Source organism: Macaca mulatta, chromosome 2 (assembly GCF_049350105.2).
Source record: "Macaca mulatta isolate MMU2019108-1 chromosome 2, T2T-MMU8v2.0, whole genome shotgun sequence".
Taxonomy (NCBI): domain Eukaryota; kingdom Metazoa; phylum Chordata; class Mammalia; order Primates; family Cercopithecidae; genus Macaca; species Macaca mulatta.
Window position 1 is genome coordinate 176,205,775 of NC_133407.1, and position 23,516 is coordinate 176,229,290.

Genomic DNA, 23,516 nt, shown 5'->3' on the forward strand with positions numbered 1-23,516 from the left:
TGGAAATTTTGTGCAAGTAATTTGTAGTCTCAACATCTAGACATAAGAATAAATGATGTAATTCTTAAGTAGTTTTCTACCCCCAACAAGGGGCATCCCATTGATGCTCAATCAATCATAATAGATATCCTGAGTATATAAATATCATCCCAGTAGATGGCACAGCCTTTGCCACATTGCGGAAGCTAATGACATGCTTGATTTCTCTTATTTTAACATTCAAATAGGGATGTTAAAGTCCTAGGGAACAAATAGGATATATCACAAAATATATCTCTGTCATCAAATATATCAATATATCATCAAAACATACCACCAAAATATATTTCTATTTTTTAATCTCAGCAGCCACCTCCTAGTCCAAATGACATCATTTTTCACCTGGACAACAGGAATGGAATCCTCATTGGTCCTCTACTGCCAGTCTTGCCAAATTCTAATAGATTTCCTTGCCATAGCAAGAGAAAAAACAAAAAAATCAGATCATGTCACTCCCAAATTTAAAACCCATCAAAGGCTCTTCCTGGGTTTTAATTTATCATAAATGAAAAGCGCTTTGCCAGCTCTGGGCCTTTGCCCTTATTCCCTAGTCCTGGTGTGCTTCTCTCCAATTCTTCACCCAGAGGCTCATTCTCAGCTGTTAGATGACTTCTCTCGCATGGTTGTCTCAGAGGCGTCTTCCCTGACTTCATTTCTAAGGCTGCCACCTGCAGTTTCTCTCTTATTTCCTTTATGGAATTGTCATTTTAGTGGAGTTTTGAGGAAGAGTAAAAGTAAATATTGTCCAGTCTGCGATATTTACCTGGCTATTGTGATCATACTTGTTTTGTGGAACAAAAGTTGTTACCATGTTCTGTACAGTTTTAAAACCTGCTTTTTATAATATTAAATCATAAACATTTTTAGATTAGCAAATATACATCTGTAACATGATTTTTTATTATATTGATATGTCATAATTTAGGTAACAGAACTCTACTATTAGAAATTTCAGCTGCTCTTTTGTGAAAGAGTTGGAGAAGACCAAGGTAATTCTTAAGGCCTTAAAAAAATGGAGATGGACTTTTGAAACTAAGATTGTAGTCTGAAAGGAGAAATATGGATCAGTGACAGGGTAAACAGAAATGTATTCTCAGTATCATGGAAAAACTAGCATTGGGGTTGCTCTTAAAGCACAAAAGAACTAAATTTTGAACAAGTAATGGAAATACCATATTAACCTTATGAGCCAATTAGAGTGTGGTTTCTTATGTAATGAACATGGTGGATTATGATAGAAGAATAGATTTGATGGTTAAAGCAATGGGTTGAGTTTTTGAAATGTTAACTTTGAGATATTTTTAGAACATCTGGGGGAAGTTCTCTAGTAAGTAGTTGGTGTGGGGCTTAGGAGGAAGTTCTGGATTGGGGAGACAGCAGCATATGTTGAATGGTAATTGAGACCAATAGAACTGGATACAAAAATTCAGGGAGAGTATGTAGAATAGTAGACCTATGAACAAAATGGTGAAGAACACAAACATTTGCAGGATGGACAGAGGGAGATGAACATTTAAAGGAGGTGGAGAGAAGAGGCCAGAGAACTAGGAGTAAAGCCGAGAGAATGTGTGTTGTGGAATTCTCCAGCATTGATTAGCCTAACTGTGCTTGACTGGTCATATGAGTGCTTTTCCTCCTCTTGATTCTTCATTTGTATCTCCCCAAACTGTGCTCACACAGAGAATAACTTTTCCAGACAGAGCATCCTCTTCTTCAATAGAAAATATACATGTTATTGTATTCCCCAGACAGAATATCCAATAAGTGCATTAAGCTCATTGAATGATTGCTAGGGTGTGATCTGAAGCATTCAGGGAAGGCTACTTTTTTGTCCTGAAAGAACGCTCTGGCTGACCTACAGCAATTCTTGACGTAGTGGGCACTTAGTACACCCCAGCGAGTAAATGGTTCCATGAATATTGAATGTCTAAGTATCTTATTAAAATGCAAATATCCTGAGAGGGATGACAAATAGTCAACCCCTATTAACAATTTGATAGGCTGGGGACTTGTTATTGAAACTCTTTTCATTGTGGTCAGTCTCTATGTAATAGGCTCATAGGGCTAATTACTGTGGAAGGTAGACCTAGAGTGGAGGCTTAGCTAGGAAGGGTGTATCTAGCACATTAGTTCAGTTTTACAATATCCATACACACCATCGATATTTGTCTCCTTGGCTGCCATAACAAATGACCACAAACTATGTGGCTTAGAATAACAGAAATTTATTGTCTCACGGTTCTGGAGGCCAGAAGTCTGAAATCAAGGTGTCAGCAGGGCCATGGCCTCATTGAAGGCTCTAGGGAAGAATCCTTCCTTCCTTCCTCCTACCTTCTGGTTATCAGGAACCTTTGGGGTTCCTTGCCCTGTAGGTGCAGTTTTCCAATTTCTGCTCTTCACATGGCATTCCATCTTCTGTGTCTGTGTGTCCCTGTATTTCTCTTTTCTCTTCTTACAAGGACACTAGTTATTGGATTGGGGCACACCCTAATTTAGTATGATATCATTTTAATTTAACTAATTACATGCAAATATCCTATTTCCAAATAAGATTGCACTCTGAGGTTCTGGTTGGATGTGAATTTCTGGGGAACACTGTTCAACCCAGCATACCATTTATTATGACTAGATGATGGTTAGATACTCGGCTAACCTCTAGGAAAAATCTGGCTGTGGAGACCAGAAATCATCATATGATATGAGACACTGACGCTGACAGGTATGTGTGTACATCCGCTGGGTAGCATAAAGGCACGTTTCACTTACTGAATGTGAGAGGTAACCTGTGAGCACCACACGGTAGGAAAAAAAGAGTGACAAAAACATTTATTTACTCTAAAAACATTGTGAGTGCATATTATGGGCCAGGCTTTGGGTGAAAGACTGGAAAAAGAGTGGTAAATGAAAGAGATATTACTCATGTCCCCAGGGAACATACAATCTAACAGAAAAAGATATGCAATAAAGAGGTATAGAATAAATATCCACTTGAAATTTTAAAACTGAGCAAGTGTTATGAGATTTACTGAGTGGTCTGTGAATGAGAACAACTGAGAGGAACCTACTGAGAGATGGTAGTCAGGTAGAAATATTGACACTGTAACTTGAACCCAAGAGGCGAAGGTTGCAGTGAGTCCAGATAGCACCGCTGAACTCTAGCCTGGGTGTTAGAGTGAGACTCCGTCTCAAAAAAAAAAAAAAAAATTAAAATGTTGAAAGAGTTCAGGGTGAGAAATTAGAAGAAGGTGTGTCTGAAATCAGACTCATTTATTAGTTGTACCAACTTGGGCTTTCTTTTAACTTTGTGAGCCTGAATTTTTATATAAGTAAGATGAAGGTGATAATATTATTTATCTTTGAAATATCTTAGGGTTGTTGTGAAGATAAACCAATGCACATAAAAACTCTTTAACAATTATAACATACTACACAGATGTTCACACTTACTAAAATTGTTGGCCAACATATGACCTGTCAAAATAACTGAAAACTAGATGTTTGACTTTTCATATTTAAAAAGCTCCTCTTCCTATCTTCCAGAAGAATGTCATATGCATAGATGTGCTTAAAAATACTTTTGATGAACCTTATATCAACCCTTTAGGAATTTTAACCTGACATTTGTCATCTTCTGCAATTGCTTCTTTGCTAGATGCATAGAACTTTGTCTCTGCAGGGTACTGAGTTACCTTGTAAATGAGTAGTAGTAGTTTTTCTTTTTTTTAAAGAACTTTATGTACTTCCATAATTTCCGTAATAAGGAGGCTATTTTTCTCCTGTGTCTCATAAGCTGACTCCAAGGCAGTGCCTAAAGAGAAGTTCAGGAAATGTTAAAAGCAATGGAATCCTCATCAGAACAAATACAGAGTTTCCCATAGTGACCACATGGCAGGACAAAGCAGGTTTGGATACATGAGTCTTGATGGGATATGCTTGTCCAAGATTAGTTTCCTTACTTTAAAACTGTATCTCATTATAAAATGAGCCACACAGACTAGACATAAAGAAAATGTTACTGGCAGCCAACTTCAATTTTTAAATCCAAAGAGCTTAGAATACTTATAGGCATAATCTTGTTAATCTTCATAATACTATGAGGCAAGTCAAAGTATCATCACTCTTAGAGGAAAGTGTGACAAAACTTGGGTTTATTCTGAGTCCCTCTCTGTGTTTTTCGAAGACCTAACTCTGTGTAACTATTATTTAAATATTGAATATGATTCAGTTCTAGTACATAAAAAAAGAACATATGTATTATGGCTGAATTAGGACAAGGGTTCTCAGCCTAGAAAGATCTATTGGTCAATACATTAATTAGGACAACAAGTTTATACCCTGTGTCAATGTAATTGTTTATTGCTTAACTTAACCCTCCTTAATTTATTATAGTCATTAGTGTCTGTTAGCAAGAAACAATGTGCTTGAATTTTACAGGAGTATGTGGTTAGCAGCTTTCTGTCTCTGAGCTGGGACCTGCCTCACTTGATCTTCTCACCTTACACTTAACTCAGGACTGAGCTTTCCTTACGAAATGATTACCCTTCCCAGTAGAATTGTAAATAGTCATAGCTCCTATTTTGCATCTCAGCTCACAAACCTATAAAATGAGAGGATGAGATTAAGTGATCTCCAAATAATCTTGTACATCTAAAATTCTGAGTTAATGATTATCTATGTTGATACAGAATTAAGGCAACAATGATAGAAATAAACACTCCAAATTAGAGTATTTGAGACAATTAGAGTTACTTGTATGTTTTCATAACTATGTAAAATCAGTTTGAGGGTTAATACCTTCATACTAATTAGTGTACAGAACTGCTGCCACAAAAATTTGGTTTAGGTTTCCAGAGCATGACTTCTAGGAAAGTGAAAGTCGCCTGGCTTTTGGGGAGGCAGCAGGGAAGAGGCTTTTGCTATATGGTTTAGCAACAAATGTTTGAGCAGCAGGACATAGCTAGGAATCCAGGAATTTAGACATCATTGAGGAAATGGACTCTTAAAGAAGAACTGCTAAACTTGTAAGGGCAGATCTAAGTTTTACAGGGCCTGAAGCTTATTCAATTATAAAGAGCCCTCTTTAAAAAAATACAAAATTAGGTATGAAACCAATGTATGCTTATTCAGCAATGAATTCCGTTAAATGAATTCCATTAGAATTCTGTTAGAAGTGAATATTTACTTTTAATGCTCACAGCTTCTCCAACAGCATCCAATACAGGGAGAGTGCCATGGCGGAGATTTGGAAAGAGACTAGTCTTAACTAATCACATTTGAAATACTTTACTCTTATAAATTTTACAAAAACCTATGGCCATATGAATGTGTTGCTAACCCCCAATCAGGATCCCTGGACGGGGCCTGTGAGAGTGAGGGACCCAGAGCCTGAGCATCATTAGTTTCATACCACATCCACTGTTATCTATATGTCTAGAATATTCCATAGACAGTTCAATTAGAAGTTCATTTAACTTAAAACAGTGAAGTCATTAAAGAAAGAGGTAGATCTGTATAAACAATCATAAGAGTTGCAGAATATATTGTTAAATGAAAAAACAAGGCATGGGTTAATAGTATAGTATAATCCCCTGTATGTTAAAAAAAATTAAATATAGGCATTAAATGTGTGTGTGTTGGTGTGTGTATGTGTGTGTAATATATATTCGACACATACCAAATTCTTTTTTTTTTTTTTTTTTTTTTGAGACGGAGTCTTGCTCTGTCGCCAGGCTGTAGTGCAGTGACGTGATCTCGGCTCATTGCAACCTCTGCCTTCCGGGTTCAAGTGATTCTCCTGCCTTAGCCTCCTGAGTAGCTGGGGCTACAGGCATGTGCCACCACACCTGGCTAATTTTTTTTTGTATTTTTGGTAGAGATGTTGGCCAGGATGGTCTCCATCTCTTGGCTTCGTGATCTGCTCACCTCAGCCTCCCAAAGTTCTGGGATTACAGGCATGAGCCACCGTGCCTGGCCACATATCAAATTCTTAACAGTGATTATATTAATATTTGGAGGTTGTATGAGGTAATGGGTTATTTGAATTTTTGCACAACAAAAAATATTCATGTGTTACATGTAGGCCTCCTATTAATAACTGCACATCCCTCCATAATTTCAGGCATCCCACTCTCATACCATCATTAGCCATCTTTCCAATTCAATTCCTCTACAGCTTAACTCCAGCTATTTTTGACTCACAAAGATCCACAATCAAACCTCCTATCATTTCAATATCCCTACTCTCTTCATATCCCCACTTCTGTCGTTACCCAGCTTAATTTCCATGGCTCATTATTACAGTCATTGTGCATACACCTTACTGTCCAGCTACCTCTTGCTTTGTCATACTTACTTGGCAAAACTCCATCCCCGCTTGACTCCAACTCTCCTCCTACTCTGCCCCTGCAACTAAGCAGCTGAATATGGCTGGAGCAAAAACACACAACTCATGCTGACTGGTCTCATTTGAAATTCCTCACCTCACCTCAGGGGGCTTTCGTTGCTGCCCTGGAATCCTTCGCCATTTTTCCCAGTCCATTCACTCTCCCACACTCCTCGGTGGCTGTTTCATACTTTTTCCTCCCTCCTCAAACATCCATGCCTCCTCCGCCATCCTCACTCTCAGCTTTTGACTATGCTTGCTATTTCATTGAGAAAATAGAAACAATCAAGAGAAAAAAACACAAAAAAACCTTGCACCCATTCCCATCACTGTATCCACCCACCTACCTGTGCCCCGCACTCTGCCTTCTGTCCTGTTCTGTGGATGAACAACCAGGGCTTGCATCTCAGGCCAGCCCTCCACTTGTGCACCAACCCCGTCCTCTTCTTACCAACCTAACAACATTGAGGGCAGATGAATCCACAGGCTAGCAGGTACAGTGCCTGGGGTTCATGATACTTTTACAGGCACCTTTAAAATCATAAGAAAAGTTAGAACTTCTAGGTCAAAGAAAATGCTATAATATATGTTAATTTATTCATGTTTATATAATGCATACTATTTTAAATATTTTAATGGAGGAAGGGGCCCATGATGGCAAAAGTGCCTAGGGCTCATGGAAGTCCTAACATAGCCCTGACTACACTGCGGTCTTTTCTTCTCATTCAGCATCAGTTTACCCCTTTCTTTTAGGGTACCCCCAAGTCAGCAAGCATACTGCAATTTTCCCATCTCCCTAAACCCTGTCTTGATTAGCCTATTTCCAACCAGTCACCGTTAATTTTCTGCCTCTTTTTTTGTTGTTGTTTAAACAGCAAAACGTCTTAATAGATGTGTCTATATTTACTGTCACCAATTCCTCTCCTCCTATTTTCCTTTGACCTCAAGTCCTCATGCCTGCTGCAGCACTAAAGCCGTTTTCTGACAGGGTCCCAGCGACCTCCGTAACACTAAATGCAGCCACCATTTCTCAGTCCTCCTCTTACTTGTCTTAGGAGCAGCATTTAAATACTTGATTATTCCTTCTACTTACACCGCTTCTTTCACTTGGCTTTTATGTAGGGAGGCCAGGTAATTTATCATCAGAATAAAGATACTTTTGAGAGTGAAAGATGGGTGGTACTACTACTACATACAGCTGAGACACAGGCCTCAACTTGGACCATCTCAGGCAACTGGACCTTACAGTTGCTGTTCTCCTAGGACACCACACAACTGGCATTTCCCCCATTGTCGCTGGCTGTTTCTGCTCAGTCTCCTCGCTGTCCTCCTCCCCCAGCCTCTAAATATTGGACTTCCTATGGCTGAGTCCTTGAAGGACTTCTTGTTCTGTATTCCTTTGGGGGTAATTTTCACCTGCTGTGCCCTGGTGTGCTATGCTATTGATAAAATGTGGAAATGCTGCCCTTTGGGCCAGCTGAGAGCTGCTCCTCACCCTCTCCTGTGCCCTCTCTGACCTCTCTGGCCTCACTCTGGGACCCTCAGACCTTCCCAGGATCTAATTTCTGAAAGGTTGACACCTGACCCTTTAGAACTGCACTCCAGTACTTTGATTGGTTAGTACCATTACTATATTGGTTGTTAATTATTTTGAATAGCACCTTTGTGCTCCTTTACAGGACTTTAAATGAACTCTTAATGGACATTTCCAGCTGGGACCTTTCTTCTGAATTCCAGACTTATCTATCCAATTGTCTATCCAGCATCTCTGTTTGAACACATAGGGGTATTTTGAACTTAAAATGCCCTGATTTTCCTCTGCAATCCTGCTCCTCATACAGACTTCCCTAAAACTCAGGTAATGGTAACTCTATCCTTTCAGTTGTTCAGGCTCCATTAGGGTTTTCTGATAGTTTGTTTTTTAAACTCCTCCCTTTCTTTCATACCCCTTATCAAAGTTACCAGGAAATACCGCCAGCTGTACCTTCAAAATACATGTGCTACTCCTCACCATCTCCATTATCCTCCACTGCTGCCATTATCCACCATCACCCCTCCCTTGACCACAGCAGCAGCTGCTGTCTCCCAGCATCCACCTTTGTCCCTTTCTAGTTATTTTCAACACAGCAGACAGAGTGACCCTGATAAAACAGAAGACAGCTCATGTCACGTCTCTGCTCAGAACCCTTCCATCTCACCCAGCATCAAGGCCAAGCCCTTACAACAGCATCAAGGCGCAGTGCTTCTGGTCTGTGCCATTCACCCATGACCTCTGATCCCATCTCCTTCTCCTCTCCCCAGCCCTCTCTCAGCCACACTGGTCTCCCTGCTCTTCTGTGTGTACCAGGCACACTCCTGCTTCACAGGCTGGACACTTGTAATCTCTCCCTGCCTGCCCTGTTCTCGCTCCATGCTGCACACAGCTGGCTCTGCTTCAGGTCATTAATTAAAGGTCACTCACCCTCTCAGTGAAGCCATTTTTAACAAATTATAGCCCCCAACCCATTGCCCTTCCCTGCTTAATTTTTGTCCACAGCACTTATCACCACCTCACGCACTGTAAATTCTACTTCTGTGGTCTTTGTCAGTTTTGTTTGGCTGTAACTGCAGGGCCTAGAACAGTGCCTGGTATGTAATGGTTGCTCAGGAATTGTGAAATGAATTCGTTAGGAAAAATTGTAAATATCATTTACTAATCTGTAATTGCTGAAAACAGTTTTACTAATTATGAGTCAATATGCTGTAGAAAGAGTCGCCCCGAACACAGCAAGAAGTTAGTCACAGCCCTGGTTTAGAGTGTTTGCAGAGTTAGTAAAATAGAAATTTTGTGTATTCTTTGGAAGCTTATGTGCTAAAAGATATATTGTGCAGATTTACACACTCAGGGTCAGGAGAGAAGGCTGAAGCCCAAGCACTGAGGCCAGGAACACCGTGTTCCAAGCCAGTCCATAATCAGGTTAATCTACTCCAGCCTCCAGCCTCTAGTCACACTGCTGAATTCAAGATAACATGGTGGCTATGGAACTCTTGCTGGCAAAGCCATCTCTCTCAAATAGCATTGAGGACTCAACTGAGGAAAGGCAAGAAATCAGGCCTTCTAGTCTGCAAGAAAGATTAGAAATAGAAGAAAGTTATAAAAGCACTGCCGCCGTGGAGGTACTGTGAGGGTTTGCCTGCTCATCCTTCTTTTCTTGTCATACCTAACCTGACTCTCCTCGTGAAACCCCTTCTTTTGTCATCTGTAACAATCTTGTGTAAACATGTACCTGTCTCTTATTCTGTCCACTTAAGAACAGTTTAATTTACCAAGTTAATCAGGAAAATACAATCATAATACTGAAGAGTCAATAATTCTAGTGGATGTTGTCTAGTGTTTTTGAACATTAGCCTCTGAGGAATCTCTAACATATCCGCACATACAGATACTCATAGTAGAAACCCCTGGACACCTTCACAACCCTGTAACTGAATATTACTCACTTCCCAGCCTTTCTAGGAAAACCTCCAGCGAACATCACTTATTTGCAAAGAGATGGGAGTTACCAGTTACTTATTCTACCCTCCCCACTGCAGAGATATCAAAAATCATCTCAAATCTTTTTTTTTTTTTTTTTGAGATGGAGTCTCACTCTGTCGCCCAGGCTGGAGTGCAGTGGCACAATCTTGGCACACTGCAACCTCCGCCTCCCGGTTTCAAGCGATTCTCCTGCCTCAGCATCCCAAGTACCTGGGATTACAGGCGCCCACCACTATGCTCAGCTAATTTTTGTATTTTTAATAGAGACGAGGTTTCATCATGTTGGCCAGGCTGGACTTGAACTCCTGAGTTGAAAGCCATCCACCCACATTGGCCTCCCAAAGTGCTGAGATTATAGGTGGGAACCACTGCGCCCAGCACAAACCTGGTATCTTTACCTGTCGGGAAGGAGCTCAGGGCTGGATGCGGTGACTCACGCCTGTAATCCCAGCACTTTGGGAGGCCGAGGTGGGTGGATCACGAGTTCAGGAGTTTGAGACCAGCCTGGCCAATATGGTGAAACCCCGTCTGTACTAAAAAAGTAAAAAAATTAGCGAGGCGTGGTGGCGCTTGCCTGTAGTCCCAGCTACTCGGGAGGCTGAGGCAGGAGAATCGCTTGAACCCGGGAGGCAGAAGTTGCAGTGAGCTGAGATTGCACCACTGCACTCAACGGAGTGAGACTTCGTTTCAAAAAAAAAAAAAAAAAAAGAAGCTTAGTTTAGTAACTTACTCAGGATGATTGTAACGTCATAGAATTTTAAAAGAATCAAAGAACTTAATTTTACACACAATTTGTATGTAATTTATTTTGGCCAGTGATGCTCAAATTTTCCCTTTCCTTACCGAAAATAAATTAAAAAAAAAAAAAAACAACCTATGGTTATTTTCATTTTGCAATAATTTTCCTGTTTACTGCAGTAGTTAGGAGGTAGGATGAAAATGGGGCATGTTAATGCAATTATTATGAAAAGCATGTCCATTTTAATCACAAATCACTAAACTTACAGGGAAGAGTAGAGGTGGGAAATGAAGCAGAAAACTTAACTGGAATAAATGGGTGTTGTTTTAAGTTAGGATGAGCTAGTTAATTCTTATACAGCTATTTTTATTAATACATTTTCCTCTCATTTCCAGTTTGAACAGCACCAGTAGTTTAAAAGTATGAATTTGTAGCATCTTTTTGCTTAGGGAAAAATGGTTTCAAAATCAAATGTGAAGATCTAGCAGTAGGAGACTTTTTTGTGTCTAGTTTTCTCCTTGCCTTTCATATAAACTCACAAATGTTTGAATAAATGGCTACAGAATTAATGATTTTTAAATTGTGTATATATGTGTACATCATATTTTTATATGCATTCTACTTTACTGTAAAGACAATAACATAGCCTTTATTTCACATAGTTACATTTTTTAAGAATACCTAAAATCTACTGTTAGCAAAGTTCTGTATACAATACGTTGTCATTAACTACATTAACTATGTCATTAACTATAGTCATGCTGAACATCAGATCTCTAGCCTTATTCAACAGACATAATTGCAACTTTGTAGCCTTTGCTCTCTCCATCTTCCCGTTTCCCCCTTATAAATATTTTATTAGCTATCATTATAGATCCTAATAATGAATCCAATAAAATAAATTACTAAAAATAATATAAACTCATAGTAAAATAAATTATGTAAAAGGACAGAAGAAGTCAATGATACTTTTTGTCATTGCATTGGTGCTTTCCTCGTCAGTTTAGGAATCAGAGTAGAAATTGTTTGGCAGCTCTAGCAGTATCAGAACTCACTTTCCTGATCAAATACAAAGCAAAACAAAACGGACAAATATTTGAGAAAGTGGTTTCTTGCTATCTAATTCAGAAAATTCCATTCTGTGAGTGATTCCAAGAATCAATTTGGATATTCCTTTGATTAAATTTCAAGGAATATTTCTCTTAATTGAAAATTGTGTGACCTACATCAGAAACACATATGCAGTACTGTGCGTTTCACAGTGCAGTTTCACATCCAGTAACTCATTTGATTCTCACAGTATCCCCATAATGGTAGACAGGGCAGTAGAGATATACCTGTATCACAAAAGGAAAGAAGTGATGCAAGGTCATAGAGCTGGTAAACTGAAGAGTCAGGATTTGAATCCAAATCATCCGGCTCCAAATATTTCCAATATATTGTGTTACCTCTCCTCATTTAAATTAATACAATTATAATGGTGATAACTATTGAGGTAATTCAAGCAATTTATCTAGGGGACTAAATTACTCAGATAATTGACTGGATATTTTTGGTTGCTTTGCAAATTGAGACACAACCTGAGTGTCACTGAGGATTAAAAAAAAAAATAAAACTACATTTCCAAAAAATGATATTTTTATATCCCTTATTTCTCAAATCTGTACTCTAAGAAATGTATCTTGAGCCAAAAGTTCCCGAAGAATTTTTGTTGGAGAATATAATCTCCTCTCCGAACTACAGACTTCATTAATTCTCCATAGCTTGCCATATTTCCCATTGCTTTCCTTAGAATGAAAGAGTCTAGAGTTCTAGATTCTCCTCCCTAGTGATATATGAAGTCTACTTTAATGATATTAAAAAGTATATTAAACTGTACCTATTATCTCACAGGCAATCTTTCTAATTACCTGTGGTGAGCATATAAACATTACTAATATATCTAAATAGACGTATAAGATAGTCATGGTATTATTATATTAAATGTGAAATAAACCCTTCTAGAGATGCAGATTCCTTATCATATGAGATCAGTTTGTTAACTTGAGACCATTTGTCAGGGAAGTGTTCCATGGGTATACCTATCTGTGCTCCGGAGGTTCTGTAAATATTTATCAATTACCTTTTGAATTTTGCATAAATATACACAATGTTCTTTATTCACTAAAGAGTTGAACTGACATGGAAAATTTATTCAATCAAAATCTTTAAGTGGCTAGTCTTGGCACACCCTCATGGTCCCAGATGGTGCAGAAAACATTTGCCCACTCATAAACTTCCAGCCGTATGAAACTGTGCAACAAGTACAAGTGGGGATGTTGGATAAAACAGGACTCCTCTACAAGTCTGGGAGGCCATTTCCTGGCTCAGAGTCTGACACATAATGGATGCTGAAAAAACATTTGTTGAATAAATGAATGAATGATCCAGGAGCTGTTTTGAAGGCCTTATCTACTCCATTTCTCCATTAATTGTCTCTAACCCTCAACAACTTGTACTGTCACCAATGGAGAAAAATTTAGGGACCTCCTTCCCTAATAAATGTAAACAGCATACATATAATTATAATTTAGCTAAAAGCATTAATACAAATGGAAAGAGCAAATACAGGGGTTGACTGACAAAGTGACTAAAGCTGATATGAGCTCACCAAAAGGAGAGACAGAAGGTTGAACTGTGATGAGCTAGAACTGAAAGGCCCTGGATCAATGGATATTTAAACTAGTTGCTCAGTTCAATTTAGAAGAATTCAACAGATTCTGAGTGTTGGAAACTGGGACATAGTGTTAGGTCCTGGGATTACAAAGTGTCCGAAAGTCAGGAAACAGTGCATACTCACATTTAAACAGTATTTTAGTTACATTTTCAAATCTGCTTAGTATGTTTTTCCTCAGCCTCCAGAAAAGTTTCCAGAAGTTTAAATACCTCTAAATTTAAAGTAATGGGTTAATGTGAAAAAGTATAATAAATACACTGTGTTTTCCTCTGTTTTCAGATTTTTCTGACATTCTGTAGTATATGACAAATGGACATATAGCTTTAAACATACTGAAGATATTATTTGAAAATGTAACATTCTATTTAAAATAAGTTTAGCGTCTTTCCTAAGTTTTCAGATACACTAAACTAAGTTTATATAGACAGATTCCTCAGGAGCTCTAGTGAGAAGGATATGGAAAAACTCATTATACAGATGAAGGATATGGAAAAAACTCATTATACAGATTAAGAGCCATAATAGAGACTATGTAAGGAACAGAAGAGGCCTGCTTCACAAGCGCAAGGTTATTGCTCTGTGGGAGGTAGTAGAGGGTCAGGAAAGTTCGCATGTGTGGTGCTGTCTGAGCAGGGTTTTGGGAAATGAATGACATTTTCCAAGAGACAGGTGGGGAAGGAAGGTCAGCCAGAAGATGGGAATGACGCAAGAACATAATGCAGGGGATAGCATTATATGTTCAGAGGACTACATCCTGTTTAGTATTGCTCAGAGTTCAATGAGAGGCAGAGCTGTGGGTGAAGAAAAGTAGTCAGCAGTAATACCATGTAATATTTTATCTGCCTTCTTCATAAGTCTAATTTTAATTTTATCCTGCAGAATGGATAGGGGATCAGCAAATGATTTTAAGTAAAGGAAATAATTTGCTCAGAATTGTTGAGAAAAGACAGTAGTCTCCATGGTTCTCTCTTTCTCTCTTTCTTTTGAAAGAGGGTCTGTCTGTTGCCCAGGCTGGTATGCAGTGCTGCACTATGGCTCACTGCAGCCTTGACCTTCTGGGCTCAAGCAGCCCTCGCATCTCAGCCTCCTGAATAGCTGGACTACAGGTGCACACCACCACACCCAGGCTGGAGTGCAGAGGCATGACCCTGGCTCACTGCAGCCATGAATTTACAGGTTCAAGTGATCCTCCCACCTCAGCCTCCTGAGGAGCTAGGACTACAGGATACACTACCATGCCCATTTTTTTTTTTTCTTTGTGTAGAGATAGGGTAGGGGTAGGGGTGGGGATGGCGGGGGTGGGGGTGATGGATTGTCTATGTTGCTCAGGCTGGTCTTGAACTTCTACTGTCCTCCTGCCTTGCCTCCCAAAGTGCTGGGATTACAAGCATGAGCCACAATGCCTGGCCCCCATTTTCCTTTTTAATATTAATGTTCTTACCAGGTAACATTAGCAGAAATGAAATAATTGAGTTTCACACGGTTTCTCTCTCCCTCTGGGAGAGAAACTAGATTAACAGTCAAAAATCCAGAAGGCAAGCAATTTGAAGGGAAAACTAAGGATAATCAAGAATTGACTGTACACTTTTTGTAACTGTTGAATTATTTACCTTCTTTAACTCCTCCGGAGCCAGTGTAGTCTGGATAGTAGAAAGGACCTTAGCCAAGAAACCAGGAACAGCCTCTCTGGATCTTTTTCTGCAATTGTGTGTTTCCAGAAAAATTACTTCTTTGAGTTTGTTTTCTGATCAGGAAAATGAGGAAGGTTTCTGATCAGGAAAATGAGAAAGTTTGATTATGTCAAGGCTTTTCAAGTTCGACTTTTATCACATTCACGTAAGGTGGTTCCAAAATATACAGATTCCCAGATCTGACTGGAGGACAGTGTAGAGGTTAGGCTGAGGTCTCTGAGGACTCAGACTGGGCGTTAAACTGTAATGTCCTGTCCTGCCACTTATTAACTGGGTGACCTAGAGTAAGTTACTTCATGACTTGTATTTTTCTCAAAGGTAAAGCAGGGATGACAGTATCTCTACTTCATATGTCCCCGGAAGGCTAAAATGATAGAATGCTTTTTAAATAGCAAGTATATTGCCTGTCACATATTAATCATTCAACAGATGTTATATGTTATTTGTATAGTCCACAGTATTCATGTATGTGTGTGTGTGTGCGCGCTCGTGTGTGCGTATTTGGTGCAAGGTAGACGCTCCATAAGTATCTGTTGCGTAAATAAAAGTTTGCGTGTTTTTGTTGTTGTTGTTGTTGTTGTTTTTTAAGCAACTTCTTTTGTTCTCAGATCTGAAATTATTAGCCCAGGAATTACTTCCCCAAGAAAGGTAAAGCTAGTTTGAGAGAACTGCTTAAATGTGGCGCTCAATCTCTGCTTTCTTAGACTGAGAGCCTCATGATAATTAAAAAATAATTTAAAGATGAAAGTCCTTCTAGAGTGGGCGAGCTGAGAACGGAAGGGAATGAGCCTCAGAGACTGTTAGCCGGATCCAGCCGGCCACTACGTAATCCACTCCAGTGACTCTCACCTAGGTGCGCATCTCCATTTTATCTCACAAGATGCCGTGAAATTCTCAAAGTCATTGTAATTACAATTGATTTTGAATCACAAAAAAGCAGTATTCTATTTTCCGTGTTGTTGACCAAGCAGAAAACAGAACAACGTAACTTTTAAAACGCTTGAAAATCAGGGCTATCAAAAATAGAGAACTTCTATTCGCCATGAACTCGCTGATGCAAACAATCCACGCACCCTGAACCGTGTGTTTTTCTAGGTGGTGGTGGTCCCTCGCCAAACAGTCAGCGTTTGGTTCTCGGCTTCTGTAGCGAGAGGAGTTACAGTTTGGTACCGGCAGGGAGGAAATTGCCTCGCAATCTCTGGAGGTGGCCTCCTAGAAAGATCGTTGGGAGGGGAGGAGTCCCGATTGTCCTGGAAGAAAAGCATGGCCCCATCCGGGAAGTCACAGCTTGCCGGGAGCCCGGGGCTGGCGGCTCTGGGTCCTGGAGGTGGCAGACGGCGGACAGCCGGCCTCGTAGCCGGGGCCTGCGCGCCTGGCAGGGGGCTCCGTGTGTGCGAGTGAAAGACGTACAGCCGGGCGGACCTGCGTGAGCTTCGGCCTCGCCCCGCCGCGCGCGGGGTTGGGGCTGAACCTGAGCAGGGCTCATCCCTGCCGGGCGAGGGTAAGGGTTGCCCGGGGACCGCTGCTGCACGGACGGCAGCCGCTCGGGGCCGGGATCCCTGGGCCTTGGCGGGGCGCGGCAGCCCCTCCCCCCGGAGCCCGCGCTTCCGCCCGAGCCCCGGCGGCAGCGGTGACCGTGGCCCCGCCGCGCCTTCCGCCTGGGAGCTGCCGCCGCCCGCCCGCGCCCTTGTGCGCCGCGCCCACAGGCCGCGGGAACCCGGAGCGACCGGGCCCAGGGGCCTCTGCCGCTCGACTGAGACGCACTCCGAGCTGGACGTGGGGAAGGTTCGGCCAGCTCGGCGTTTCGCCCCCGCTGGGGATGGGCCACTGGGCACCTGCAGCCGCCCAAGAGCGGGGAGTTGGCTGGGCCCTGGCCAGGGGCCGCCGCCACAGCGGACTGGGAGGGAGAACGGAGCCAGCTGAGCCTCCTTCCTCTCCCAGATTCGCAGCGAAACTGGACAGCCCGACGCCCAGAGCGGACGGGCGAGAGCCCCTGAGGGGCCAAGTGGATCCCGGTTCTGCTGCTGCCACCGGCCGATTGGGGACGCCGGCACTTGCGCTGTGGGCGTGTGGTGGGGCATTTCCGTTATCCTCTCGAAGACACCCCGCCACTATTCCTGCTCTAACAAGCACAGTCTAGTGTAGAAGCCGACTCTGCCTCCTCCTCTCCCTCCTTTCTTCCACACACCTTCGTTCATCTATCGATTCTTACCTTCTTCCCCAGAGCGCCAAGACAAGTGTGGACAAGAGTGAACAAGTTAGGATACTGCCAAGTGTGTGTGTGTATTGGGGTGGGGGGTAGTAATAAATGGGGATAAAGCGATGAAAATAAAATTAGAAATCCCAGAGTATGTAACAACACACACACACACACACACACACACACACACACACACACACACACGTTCCCAGCCTGTTAGCAATCTTGGCTATTTCCAAGTGGAAGCAAATGTTAATGCTCAGTCTTAGAAGAAAATTTCACATACACGGGCATCAGAGGTAACGGAGTAGCCGATAGCTTCCTTTTACTTCTCGACATTTATTTTTGCTTTTCTGAAGCATATTCCTGTTTATTAAAGGGACCACAGGAGTAACACGCTGTTTGTAATCCATTCCTGGACACCGCTGAGGCCGGCTTCTCAGGGAGCCTTTGTCGCCTCTGCAGCAGAGGTCACTGGACTCTGCTCAAGGTGTAATGTGAGGGGACAGGTGCCTCGGGGGCTTGGGAAAACACCACACTGTGCTCTGATGTGTGTCCCCATCCTGGGTGAAAGCAAGTGCTTTGCATAAGGACGAGATGGGCTGCTGAATAGGGAGGTGGAAAACGAATAGACCCTTAGGTGTATCTTGAACCCCTTCAACAGCCCCCTCCCCAACCCCCGCCTCCACCGAAGCAGTGTCAGATTCCTCTTCGATCCAGCATGCTCTCCTTCACTTTGGAAAACCTGCATTAAAACGAGGCAGTCGGAGCTGACTGCGGAAACCCAGGCTGTTAGAGAGTCTTCTGGCTACTGCGTAGTCCTGGAATATTCTTTTTTTCAAAAGGCCTCTTCCAGTTGATTCCAAAAGGGTTCTGGTTATTGTTCTCACCACCGATAGGGGGCAGCAGGTGTCCTGCGATGCCCCGGCGATGTGTACGCAGGCTGCCCTGCTGTCCCGGGGAATCCGACTACATTGAACGTCTGGGGTAGAAGCAGGACCTGCTGCCTCTAAGTCCACCGCAGCAGCTGCCGGGCCTTGGGCCTCCGAGCCTGGGCGCTTGGGGGGCTTCCCCTGTGCAACGGGTGGGCGAAACCATCTGTGCACCAAGCCTGCCCGTAAACTTAGCGTACAGCATAGATAAATAAACTCAGATGTATGCAAATGCTATAATTAAAATACACAGTCATTTGAAAGTACTGTAGGCTCTATTGGAGTTTTTGATTGTTTTTGAGTTTTCTCAATCAGTAGAGAATTTAAAAGTACGGCTATCACAGTCTGTTTGGAGGGTGGTGGTCTGTTGCGTTGAATTTTAAAGGGGCGTCTGTCCCTAGAAGTTGGGAACTACTGATCCACAGAATCGCTTGATGACCGTGGTAAAGATTCCGAGGCATCTCGGAAGGGAAACTGGGAGGACTGAGCTAGTCCTAGTTGCGCCGCGAGGCGTCGGCAACACAGCCCTATCCCGGGAGCGCGGAGCTATGGCAGCTGGGATTGGTCCAGATCGAGAGTCCTGAGGGGCTGGGTTTTCCTGAAAACCTTCCTCACTTGGTAAGCCAGAGCGCTTGAGTTTTCGGAATTCCCGAGGAAGCGTTCTATATATTCTCCAAATCCACATTTTCTCAGATATGAGCACTTTTTCCCTAAATTAAAAATATATTTGGGGGTTTGTGGAGCAGTAAGTTTTTTGGAGGAAAGAAAAATCCAATGTAAAAATTTAGAGACTAGCTATTACAGTCGTCTCTAAATAGCTTTTTGAAGTGATAACGGCTAAATTATCCAAATGAAAAACAAAATGTATAATAGTAGTAACAAGGCTGTGCCCCTACTTTATAAATCTCATGCACAATTAAAAACTCTAATCCCTGAAATACCTTTGGAAGGGAGGGAAGGATTACAGTCTAATTATAGGATTTATAACACAACACTAAGATGTTTTCATTTTATTACAATAATGAACAAAACCTTGATGATATCTACGTTTAATGTAATTTTTCCAACATCGTAACAGATTTTAGAAATGCAACCGTAACTACTAGAGAAGGGAAGAATTTCAATAGCACACTAAATTGTCAGACATTTCATTAACATGGAAAGTTCATATCATGATGTCAGAATATAGACTCTTCAAATTAATGATGAATACGAATTAAAGTCGTAGAACATTTGTAGGAAAGTATCAAATCTGTATCTGAGAGAGGAGAGGAGGAATTAGAGGAAAGAAAGGACTAACTTGTGGTCTAGGTCAGGGAAGTAATGTGAGTAAATCTGAGTGGGAGGATTTCCATACTGGGTTCATGATACTAAGATAAACCAGAGGCCCAGCTGCTTCTGTGGATAGCCCTACAGCTGTTAAACCATGGGATAGAGGTCACTATGGCATTTGAGAACACAGATTATTCTTTGTGCCTAAAGATAAACCTGAACAATTTTTAAGTTTGTCAGGGACCAGCACTATCCACCTTCAAATGTGTTTAAGGAACTGCACACTGAGCATGGGCACGTTTTAGTCCATGTTTAAAGGAGCAAAACTGAACAAAGGACCAATCACAAAAGTGTCTTTCACATTTTTTTTTTTTTTGCCACAAATTGGCAATAATATGAAATATCAACAGTTTCAATATCGAAAGCAATTTATGGATTTATAGCACAACTTGGTTTATTTGCTGAATAATAATGTCTATCATTTCCTGTGCCACACACCAGCTAAGCAAGGTAGATATCATTAGCTACATTTTACATATAAGGAAACTAAGGTTCAGTGAACTTGATCTACTTGCCTACATTTACACAGCTATTAACTGGAAAGCCGTTTTCTGATTTTAGAGCCCAGGCTTTTTATTGTCTCTCTGCAAACCCTAAAACTGCGTGTATCCGTATAAGGGATTCAAACCTTGGATTCTCAGATATCTGATCACTGAGCAAAAATGGGAAAATTTATTTCTATCATGATTTGAGTGACCAAAAACCAAAAACGAAATTCAAACAAAACCAAAACCAAAACCTATAGGCCACAGAGTATCTCAACCTTGAGTTTCTATACACCAAGTGCTTTTTGGAAGTAATGATGGGGTGGGGAGGAATCTACAACCTATTTTAAATTTTCAAAACTCTAAACAGAAATCACATGATTACTGCAGAAAATTCTATTGTTTTTGCTTTGCCTGGCATTGCATAGATAAAGTCAATCCAAAATAGGAAAATAAATTTACTGTTACTTAATAAATGTAGTTTGTTTGCTAGACAATATCTTTAATTATGTTAGGTCCATGGAAGGGTTGGAAAATGATAATAATAAATGTTAAAAGGGAGGCTTTGGACATGAAAAAGAACCACTGATACATGGCAAAATCTCATATATTTATTCTATGTGTTTTTAGTTCTGCCACTTAATAGAAGGTCTGTGATTATGAAGGAGTTGTGCTGCATTTAAGGATTTTTTATTGCATTTCCACAAATATACCTGTTACCTGAAGAACACTAGTGTAAATTGGTCATCTCTAAATAATCAACACCGTTCAGTCTGGGTCATAAAGCGCTGGAGGAGGAAGGGTGTGTTTGGAGATTATGAAATAGCAGGTCCCAGGGAACAGTCTCTCTAACTTCTCCTGATTGCTGCTCTTTCTCTAGTCCAGTGATTCTCAAATATCTTCATCTTAAAGCCCCATAAAGCTTTTGTTTATGTAGGTTTATGTGGATTGCATCTATTGATACTACTGTATTAGAAATTAAAATTGGAGAAATGTTTAAAATATGTTACCTGAGTTACTTAATTTATAATAATGACAAGGCCATTACATATTAACATAAATAACACATTTTAATAAAAAAATGTTTTCCCAAACAAAAATTTGAGAAAAATGTTATTTTATATCTTGGAAGTCTCTTTAATATCTGGCAGCTGGATTCCCTTATTTGCTTCTGCATTTTCATCTGTTGTGACGTGTTGTGTAGGTTAAGTACATAAGAAAATCTGGCCCCAAAGAGAAACATCGTTGAAGAAAGGAGTGTTTTCAGATAATTGTGGATAGTCGTTAATACTACTACAAAATCCTTCAAGTGATAATTTCAAAAAAGTTAATTGCAATGCAGAATTTAAGTCCATATCAATAAACTTCATATTCTGTTACATTAAAACCCACTGGTCTATTGCTTGGACATTTTACACAAAGCAAAATATATCGAGTGATTTGTAACAGCATGTAATGGTCACTGGGAAATTATTCCTTCACTGAATTATGCAGCTCTTCCAAATGTCTATTTCATTGTACGATATCAAAAATATCATATTCATTAGTTGTATTTCATCAGGAAATATTTTACATATTAGGATACAAATTTTCCAATATTTTAATTTTTACTTGTAAGTTCAAATAATTTTATCATTGGTTAAAAAAAAAATCTTGTCAATTGTTTTCCTAGAAATGACAGGGTCGCTTTGTTTATTTCTGAGAAAAAAAATCTGCCAAATATTCATGTCTGAATAACCACAGTTTGTCTTGTTGGTCAGTTGTTCTTTCAAATAAAAATGTTCTTCTATAAAAAAAACTGACTAGTTCAACTTGAAACTCAATTGTACTAGTGCTTCTCCTAGACAGCCATCATACATCTGTGTGTAATGGAAGCACTTTATATATAATTTCTATTTTGTCCCACAAAATATTAAAAAGACATACCCTAGGGGTCAGGATTTAATAAATTTAGTCTATATATATAGTCTATATATATATATATATATATATATATATATATATATCTGCTTTATCCAGTACATTCTTGAGTGAAATTTTTTTTTGGGCTACAGTTTGATGCCACTTCCTTGCTTTGTGCCAAGACCACCACAGTTTCACCCAGCATCAGTGAAAACATTGGCAAAGTGAAAAAGGCACATATCACCTTGGTACTTTAAATTAGTTTTAACCTCACAGAACCCCTGAGTCTCAAGGACCTCCACAGACACTTTGAGAACCAGTGCTCTAGTCCTACAACAGTTGTTATCTGGGTCCCTCACTTGCTACTTGACTACATGCTACCTTACATTGTTACTTATCTTCTGCTGTCTACAAATCTAACCTCCCTAATTAGGAACTGTATTACTTATGTATGTATCCTGAGGATGGTTGAAGTCCCTGGCAGGCAGTACAATTACAGTTTTTTGATGACTGATTGACTGACACATTGGAATTAGTGGTTCATGTACACTCTTATTTTATCACAGATCACATCCTAGCTGGTTTTGCTTTTTAACTTATGTTACCAAGTGAAGAAATACATTTGGGGGAATATATTTATTCCGAGGAATGAAAGGGACATTCGTCATGATACGTTATTATTTTTCCAAACAACTATCATCATTGGAAGCCATGTTTGTGTATGTTCTATTTTAGCTATTCCATTGCTAGTACAGGAAACAACTTTCCATACCAGTGTGTGAGAATTTGAGTCCAGTTTGTGATGAATTTAAAATATTTCAGTCATTAATGCCACCGGAGGAATGGCTTCTAATAGTAAAGGGCTTGTCCAATTTGTACGGCAAGCTGCAAAACACAGCTGAAATTTGGACAGTTCATTAGTTTTACTCCTTTGGGTCATGCAAGACTTCTTAAATGTGTGAGGAAGTTCTGTTGCCTGTGAGGTCACAAATCAATCTACTATAAATAGCAATGTGCCTGTATTTTTTTTCACTTTTCACACTCTTAGTCTTTACTATTAGAAATTTTATAGTGGCAGAATCATCCCTTAATCCAGCAAGGGGAAGTGAAATTATGCAGCCAATTGATTACTGGGAGCAATACCTCATTTTTAGCGTAGGAAACGACTTCCCTTTTTGCAGATGAATTTGCTAAGAATAACTTAACACATATATGACTCAGTGATATTAAAGAAGGCCAAGAAAGTAGGTAAGGATACACAGTTTACATTCTTTTAACATGATTAAAATTTAGATTTCAACTTACTGAGTAGTAGGGGTATTCAGGCCTATTCCCCTAAAGTAGCATGTGACAATATTTCACTATTAACCACTTCCAAGAGGAGATATGTCTAACAAATTAGCGTCTAGCTACATGTGCTAGTTCAACTGAGAAAACTGAATTTAAATTATAATTTTAACTTTAAAACAGATTCTCAAGTTAGTCATTAAAACAATTATATTTGGAAAAACTTGGGTATGTTAATCTGCTTTTTCAACAGTAAATTTTATGAAATCTAAATACTAATCTGGTATTTCCAGT

At 40.3% G+C, this 23,516-nt stretch overlaps 1 long non-coding RNA gene across 1 annotated transcript in view; it reads right to left on the reverse strand.

Moving 5' to 3' along the window:
• Positions 1 to 18,173, reverse strand: part of LOC144339423 (uncharacterized) — a 34,855-nt gene extending 16,682 nt beyond the window's left edge. The window contains exon 1 of the long non-coding RNA XR_013414414.1: positions 17,297 to 18,173. This is a non-coding gene — a long non-coding RNA (uncharacterized LOC144339423). The remainder of the gene's footprint in view (positions 1 to 17,296) is intronic.
• Between the last annotated feature and the right edge of the window lie 5,343 nt (positions 18,174 to 23,516).